Raw genomic sequence first — 9,724 nt, 5'->3', positions numbered from 1 at the left:
AGGAAAACAAGGAAGAAGTTAGTTCGCATAATGTGAAAGAATTGCAATAAAGCAAACAAAAGGGTAGGGATGGGGAAAGACATGATATAGAAAAATTTTAAAAAATGATTCGGAGCAAGTGAACATAACTGGAAAATAAAGGGAAAATGCATATTGTAACCAAATTAGGCAAAGATTTACATATTAATATGAATTCACATAAAGAGAAAATAGGGAAAAGAATGTGCATGTAGCAATAAAAGGAAAACAGGAGCGGGATGTTCATGTAACAATAAAGAACAAGGAAACACATTCATCAAAGAAGACTAATTCATATAGACCAAGTTCGCTATGGTAAGAGCCTAAAAATGTCCCCAGCAGAGTCACCATGCTGTTGCGCCCCTTTTTCTCGCAAAATCGGGTTTCGACACGTGACAACTCTTTTAAAGAAGGGTGTTAAAAGAGAGAGTCGCCACCTAACGAATTTAAGGTGCGTTAGGGCACCTATTTGCAGATAACCCTAGTTTAACCAGTTTACATCACCAAAGATCGGGTAAGAGCTCAAATTATCTCGAAGAGAAGGTGTTAGGCACTCCTCGAGGTCCACAATGGTGGGTCCCGGCCGAACTCAAATTATATGAATTAGTCTAAGCAAAAGAGAAAAGACAAAATTGGACAAATAAATAAAATGATTGATTTTAAAACAAAAGGGGGGTCCTGAGTTTTTAGGCCTAAAGGATCACCCCGTGCAATATAAATAATACTTCGTAACTCTCTCGAAATTGGGCGTTACTCGTATTATTCAGCGGGCACAGACTATCATCTACTGCTACCCGATTACTATCTTTAAGTTGTTTACCTAAAGCGTACTAGTTAATTCTAAATCATATCCTATGCGTGCACTACCCGTCCCGTGCCTATGGTCTAGGAGGCATTTGGACCTCTATCTCGGGTAGTTCTAGACTTAACTTAGGTTGCTCAAAATTGAGAAAAACTAGGCGACATACAAAATAATTTGGACTTTCATGTATAAGCAAATAAGGGCTCAAGTTGGCTTCCGCATTTAGACAACAAATGCACGCAAACTAATTGCCACTGACAGTTGCATATTTTAAACAAGTTAAGGTTGCAGAATCCTATAGGCAGGATCTCTATGTGATTTTGAATTTTAATAAGCAGGCAGTTCGTGTGTTAAAAGCCACTTTCCTTAATACGATTTCTAAAGCCTACATAGTTGCCTACTGATTACAAGTATAAAAGATTAAAACCTATAGGCATCACGTCTAGGTTATTCACACAGTAACTAATAATGGTAATCACAGGAATATGTTCAGAATTGCTTAATCGAGTCATATAGGCATGGTTCTTAATAATGATAATTAGCACAGCGTTGAAAACTCTTAAAAGAAACGAGCAGGACAATAATTAAGACTGATTTTAGACCCTATAGGCAGAATTTCTATAGTCATAATTGAAACTGATTTTAGATCCTATAGGCATGATTTCTATAGTTACAATTAGTAACTGATTTTAAATCCTATAGGCATGGCATCTAAATTTGTAGATTAGGCAGTGTGTAAACAGAATCCTATGCGCACATTTAGATATTAATCATTCAATATCCTATAGGTATTGTTTCTAACAGGTAAAAACAGAGCACATTTGAACCAAATAGAGAACCTACAGGCAGGATTACTGACACATAATAATTGAACATGTTTGAGCATAATAACACATTTAAGCAAAATAGGATACCTATAGGCAAGATTTCTAACACACAATAACTGAATATGTTTGAGCATAATGACACATTTATGAGCAAAATAGAATACCTATAGGCAGGATTTCTACCCATTTCAATGCAAGTGTAAGATAAAATCCCTTTCCTAATTTTACTAATACCCCAATTGTTATTACAACAATTATTACAGACCCGAAATGAATGAAATAAATTACAGAAATAAATGACTATAGGGAGCCTACAACAGGCCCAAAGATAGACCCGGCCAAGCTAGGCCTTCATTCCCATGGTTCACAATAGCCCAGAAATGACATCTTCATTGACATAAGGCAGCCAGAAATCAATTGAGTCACCCACTAGGTATAAAACATATCGAACCAAGACCCTAGTGTGCAGGAGTTCCCAAGGGCTTCAAGAACCCAGGGCAATACTCACACTAGGGAGGTTAATGGGAGAGATTCAGAGGATAACTAGGGACCAAGTCCTGGTGTGTCAGAGTTCACAAGGATCTCAATTGGACCCTGATCAGTGCTCACACTAGAGAGGTCAAAGGGCAAAACCTAAGTAGCCTTGGCTTTCAGCTGGCTAAGGAATAAGAACTCAAAGAGACCAAGTAATAAAGGAATAGAATGAGGTTAAGGGACAACACTGAAGGACAGAATCAAATTGAGCACGTAAAAAATAGGTAACAGAACATGCTTAGATTTAAGACAGACTTAACCATGTTTCAGAAAACAAGTTCAATCACATAATGCACATATTAACAAGACAAGTTGCAAGACAGACTTATAGTAAGAAGAAAAAGAGATTTCAGATTATGCTAAGTGCAGAAGGCTAGTGTCACAAGACGGAATCATATCAATTGGCAATAGAACCTAACATGTTGAGAACTACTTAGGAAAATTACTGGAGAAGTCAAGACATGATGAAAACAGGATCAAAATAGGCTACGTTGCAGCAATTCAGGAACATACGTGATATTTACTTAATAAATACACTCATACTTAATCAACTAATCCATTGAAGGAGATAGGAGAGCATGTTCCAGTAGCAATTTTAAACAGTAGAGGGGTGGCTATCAATAACACATAGCTAGGCAGAATTAAAAGAAATTAATCAACTCAGGTCTAAACATGTCTCAAACTACAAACATAATGGCATTCAGATTAGCAAAGCCTCAAATTGAAGTAACACATGGAATAAAAATCTTCAGAAGTGAAAACTCATGTTAATGACAGGTAAATCAGAATGAAATGACAAAGGTTTGGTAACTCACCAGTTAAATGAAACAAGAAAGAAAGGAAGCCAACAATATTATGAATATAAACGAAAGAGCAAGAACCCAGAATTTCTGGCCTTGGCTTTCAGCCAGCCAAGAATCAAACTGCAGAACAAGATTGTTAAAGAGCAAAGAGCACACAGTTTTAATTTTTAGTAATTCTCTTAATGATTCGAGAACTGTTTCAAAGGGGAGTAGGGAGGGGTTTATATAGTGGAGAAATGGAATACATAAACATGGAAAAACATCAGCCAAACACTTAGAAAGGAAAGCAATCGAAATCAGTAAGGAAAAGACAAAATTTCAAAACCTAATTTTAGGTAAAGTACACAAATCGACAGAAATATAAAATAAATAAAAGGTAAAAATCACATGCTGTATAGAATAAGATGAACATAGACAGAAATACCTTTTAAAATCAAAGAATCGAACCAGATTTGATTTGATTTAAAAGAATCTGAAACCCTAATTTTAAGGTGAGTGGGAATCACAGAAATACACAGAGATTCATACCATAAAAGAACAAGAATGAACATAGACGGAAATAGCGCTTAAAATCAAAGAATCGAACTAGATTTGGTTCGATCTAAAAGAGACTTGAAACGCTAATTCTAAGGTAAGTAAGAATCATAGAGGTTCATAGAGATTCATACCATAAAAGAACAAGCACGAACATAGGCGGAAAAGGTCAAGGAACTAAACCAGCTTTGGTTCGAAGTTGATGAGATCCGCTTGCCATATTTAGGCAAGTGCTATATAGAGGGTTCCAGTACCAGGGGGAGTAGAATATGGCAAGAAACATCTATGTAATCCCATGTCCGGTGGGATTAGGAAAGAAAATTGGGGGAGACTGCTAGGGTTTGGGCAGAGAGATGAGAGAATCCAAAGGCGGCGAATGGTGGAGAATAGTTTAGGGTTTTGGGGAGTTTGGTTAATTAAAAGGGTAGGAATAATTGGGTCGTTGATCTCAGAGATCAACGGCCACGATTAATTGGGGGTTCTGGGTCGGGTTAGTTTAATTAGTTGGGCTGAGGGTTATTTGGTTTGGGCTCAAGGTATTGGGCTGGTGTAAGGAGGTTGGGTTAAATTCAAAAATAGGGGATTTTAGGGCTAGATTTTAAATACCCATTATCTAACAAATAAATAATTTATAAAATAATTGATAAATAAAAAAAATATTATTTGTGCATGAAAATGATTAAAAATAATTACTTAACATTATAAAAATATAAAAAGTCATTTTCTGTATGAATAATGTAATTATATATGCATATGGGCTATTATTGCAAAATATACAATTTGGCCCTACAAATTGCAAATGTAATTATGATAAATGCACTGAAAATATTTAAAACCTCATATTGGTATAAATGATAAGTTTAGATGATTAAATCATCATAAAACTAATTTGTAGGGTAATTATTGGATATTTATATAATCAAAATGTAAAAATAAATTGATTTAAAGTCTTTAAAAATTATGAAAACTACTTGTGTATACTTGTAAATCAAATGATGATGCATATGCACTATTTTGAATATATATATATATATATATTTGAAATATATGAGGAAAAAATTGGGTATCAACAACGAACCTCCAAATAATTTTTCGGACACGCTCCTAAGTCCAAAATCACCATACGGAGCTATTGAAATCATCAAAACTCTATTCCGGGGTCGTTTACACATAAGTCAATATCCGGTCAACTATTTCAACTTAAGCTTCCAACATAAAATTTATTCTTCCAAGCTAACTCCGAAATACCTTAAAACCAAAACTGACAATTCACACAAGTCATAATACCTCGTAAGAAGTTATTCAAGACTTCAAATAGTTGAAAGGAGCGTAAATGCTCAAAACGACCGATCGGGTTATTACACCTATGCAGTATTTCCCTATTTATAATTTGTAGATGAATGTTTTTATTTTTGAACTCCTATATTACATATATAGCTACAGCATTTATATATGTTTCCTTATTAAATTATATAAGTAAGTACTAAGTATTATTTAATTATTATTCCTTCATTTCAGTTGGTTTTAGATATATAAGGTAAAGGTTGAGATATTTTCGTTAGTGTTAAATTTTATGTGTTGATTCGACGTTTGCATTTAATTTTATGTGTTTATTTGAATAGAAGTGATAAATCTGTTTTAAATATTATAATTTCGTACATAGTTCAAACAAGGAAGAGTTTAATAAACAAGACTTAATTTATTTCAAAGACCTAAAAATTAGGGAATAATTAGATGACCATTATGTCTAGTGTGAAATCTAATTTTAAAAGGTAAAAAAAGCGAATGATATTTCGCTAAAGTAGTTCGTATTTTTAACATAATACTAGTCTTAGGGTACGCGCTTTGCGCGTGTACCTATATCAATAAGTATATAATTTTTAAAAATTATATAAATATTATTAAATAATGTGTTTGAATTATTGAATAAATATTTAAAATTATATGTTCCTAAAAATAATTAATTTTAATCTCACTAAACTAACTCTGTCAATAATTTTGTTGAGCTAGCTTAGTGAGATTAACATTCATTATTTTTAGGAACTATAATTTTTTTTTAATATTTGTTCAATAACTCAAACGCGTTATTTAATAATATTTACGTAATTTTAAAAATTATATATTTATTGATAGATACACGTGAAAATGATAAAAGATAAAAATTATTTTCGAACTATTTTCCTACTCGAACAATATATTATTCTCTTTATCAATTTGTGTAATATTTAAAAACCATATTTTGTAATTAAAATATATATTTAGTTAGGTACAAAATCTCTTACTTTTAGTAGTATATCTCGTTTGACTTATAAGTTCCCCAATAAGAAAGAATGAATGTGAAACATATTTCCATTGAAATTGCAGTCGGATATACAAGAAAGAGAAAACGTAATATTACTCCTATTTCCCAAATAATATATACTTTAAAGTCCTTAATATTAGGATTTCTTACCTAATTCAAATAAGAAAAGATTTAATAATAAAAAATTTAATTAATTTGATAGTCCTAAATGTTATGATAATAACTAAATTACATTTTTGTCTAATCTAAAGTTTATTTTTAAAGGGTAAAAAGGGTGAATGACATTTCGCCAAAGCCTTCGTGCTTTTAATATAGTACTAGTTTTTATGTACGTGTGTTGCACGTAAATGTTTTGTCAATCATTACAAGAAAGAAAAATATATTAAATTTACTAAAACATTATATAAAAACGTGATAATATTTTAAACTTTAAAAATTATTGTTATTACATTAACATAATACTTGAGTTCAGAATGATCATTCATCATTCTGAACTTGAAAATATGATCGGCTTAGTTAAGTTAGTTAGATAGTGTTCGTATTTATAGTGCATGCAGAAAAAATGCAATGTGGTCTTATCTTGTCTAATGCTTCATTATAGATGATTTTATTGGTGTATGTTCCCCTTCTGTCGCTTTAGTTGTTGTCATGAACAGTTATTGCTATATATTCTTTTTAAAAGTGCAACATATAATTGTCCGTCTAAGAGTACATGTTACAAAAAATATAGATGAACACTAAGGATTGTTTATCTCTGTCTTTATCTATTTTATGACAAAACTTTTTTATTTTATGTTAAACAAACATATTAAAAACTACTTATGTATAATTAAAAAGGATATTCTTCATTTTCTGAATGTCAAAATTGAATTTTTGCATATATATATAATATGCTAGATTACGGGAAAAATAGAATTCAAGAAAAAATGAGATCTAATTGATATCCCTTTATCAAAAAGGTTAAGCTTGCAAAATCTCTTGCGGCAATGATATGTTGAGTTGTTTATGTAGAGTTGCCGTAATTTAGATGGATTTAAAGTATGACCTAGTTGTGTACCAAACGGAATTTAAGTAAGAACCCAAATTCGAAGGAATTAGTACTACATTCAAAGTCCTAAATCCGAAAGAAGGGTCTTGAAAGTTACACTTTTACCCGATAAAATATTATATTCTAAGGGTATAAAAATCCATCAAGATTTCGAGGATATTTTAGTCCATCAATATTTAGTTTCCTTAGATTTGTGCTTTTATAATAATATAAATATAGATATAGATAGATAGATATAGATAAAATTATTATACTACACATACCTTTTAAATGGTCAAAATCAATTAGAAGGTGTAACTCTCCTTATTTAAACTAGTTTCTCGTCACGTGTGTTGCACGTGTGTGCCTAATTATATAGTACATAATTTAGTAAAAATAATACCGATATTATTAGAACATAGTTTTGAGTAAATGTTTAAACTTAAAAAAGAGATTAAATAATTATACATGAAAAGATAAAATACAAGTTTCTGCGAATATGAAATAGTATAATGGATTCAAATTTCGCTCCTTGAGTAAATATTGAGCTATTATGGAGCATAAATGTTGATTACTTTTCTCGAATATAATCGTCTATACCTACAATCAATTAAATTAATACTTGTCGTGAATAACAATAGCCTAATGATTGTAGAAACGCATTAAGAGTTAACAAATCGATGTATGCGTGGTTATTCTCTTAACAATATTTATGCTATGAAAGATTTGGAAAAAAAGATCTTTTCCATACGACCAAGTAGTTTTATTAAAATTAGTTATTAACGAAAGAACACAACTATTATCAACTTTCACGTATAGATATATCCTCCTAAATTATATACTCCTACACATATTATTTAGTAAATTCCACATGATTTTATGCATGATACATATAGATTTGCCTTTTTGGCAAAACAAAAACACTTTACATTTACACATATGTTATTTCTAATCATAACATGTAAGCATATTATAGTTTGTGATCATCATTTTAATGAAATATCTATCGTATCGTTTATATAAGTTAGACATCATAAAACTAATAGATAAATAAATAATAAGTGAAGTTAAGACAGTAAACCTTATTATATCCTCATGTCCTTATTGACATGATCCTCTCAAATGATTTGATGTTTCCATATATAAAAGTCGTTGGTACAGCCTTCCAGAATTTCCAATTCGACCGAAATTGAAGAAAATTGCTCTTATCTTTCCCTTCGTGTTCATTTTTTAAGCGAGGAGATCGATGTGCCCCTAGCACATTTCTATTTATTATTGTTTGTCAGAGCAAAAAGATAAGGGTCAAAAGGATTAATTTATCTTCACTGCAGAATGTCAAAATGAAAAATTTAAGAAAGGAAAGCACAACACATTAGAGAAACTTAGTAGTAAAAGTTTTAAGCGATGTATCATGAAGACATTATACGTTAATGAGCGCATCTTGGTATAATATTAATGAGTATGTTTTTGGAAACAATATCCGAACAGCTTGCAAGACCCATTAGGTTCTTCTCTGTGTTTGCTTCCCGGCAGGAATTCACATAATCTTATGTTAGGATCGGGTAACAAGGTAGTGCGGAATTTAGTCAAACAACGGTATAATGACAATAACAAAGACAATGGAAGTTGATAATAACGACAATTAAAGAATATAAAGAAGACACAAATTTAAAGTGGTTCGGTCAAAGTGACCTACGTCCACAAGCGGAGGGGCAATTTACTATAACAGTAAGAGTATAAAAGAGAGTACAAAATTAGAGTAAATACACTAATTAATAGCAAATACCCTAAGGGAATAACCTCACAAGATCACTCCAAAGAAAGGGTTCACACAAGTGCTTCGGCTTCCCAACACTTAACTCTCATACAAAACACTCTTAATAAAGGAAGAAAAGAAGAAACAAGAAATGAAGACCCAAGTCTTGTTGGTGTGTCTAAAATGAACTAATAGCCTTCCCTTTTATAGGCAAAAAAGTCTTGGCCTCTTAGGTGTAAAAGAAGAGATATAACTTGTGCAAATGATGTCCAACACACAATGCAATATTTTTGGGTCCCAAAAAATATTGCCAATAAAGTCTACACTTTGCAAAGATACTTATACTTATGTGAGATGGACTCCATTAGCCAAAATATTGGTCTACATGGATAATCAAACAGCTATTCTGAAATTCTTAAACTTTAACTATACAGAGTTGAGAAATCTCCAATGATAATCTTCATTTATTTGTTCTCAGAATGAAGTTAGCTTATGTGGCTTTCTTGGTGCAAGAGAAAGATAGACTAAAAGGTAGAAATATTTTGAAAGCCAACGGTTGAAACACGTTTTTCATTATTAATATCAAGCATTTTAATATACACAACCCTTCAGAAATATTTTCTCCTTTTTTCATTTAAATATTATTATTATTATATTTTTCTTTAAAAAGTACGTAGGATAATTAAATTTTTAAGAAGGGTAAATAGGCTCGCCAAAAAATATATTGTATGACTTGTGTTTGTTCGAAGAATAAAAAAACAAAAATTAAAATTTACAGTAATTTGAAAAGTTTCTTTGTACTTATAATTGTCTCCTTTCATAATTTAACTATTTTAAAATTTTAAAATATACAAATATAAATTTAATATTAATTCTAAACAACTTATTTGAGAAGTGTATTTTACTAAGAGTTGTGTTGTTTCATAAATTAACTAATTTTTTATAGTCAAACTTGGTAATTAAATGTATTTATTTATTTTTCTATTTTAGGAGGATATTTTTGTAATTTAACTTTTGACTTAATGCCTTCCCACTTTAATATAGTATAGATTTTAATATTCAACCAAGTGCATCATTCAACCTTATTAGAGTATTGGGGTCAACAGATAAATTAGATGAAT

This window comes from Nicotiana tabacum, chromosome 15, assembly GCF_000715075.1.
Source record: "Nicotiana tabacum cultivar K326 chromosome 15, ASM71507v2, whole genome shotgun sequence".
NCBI classification, from domain to species: Eukaryota; Viridiplantae; Streptophyta; class Magnoliopsida; order Solanales; family Solanaceae; genus Nicotiana; species Nicotiana tabacum.
The sequence above is the reverse complement of the archived record's forward strand: the minus strand, read 5'-3'. Positions refer to the sequence as shown.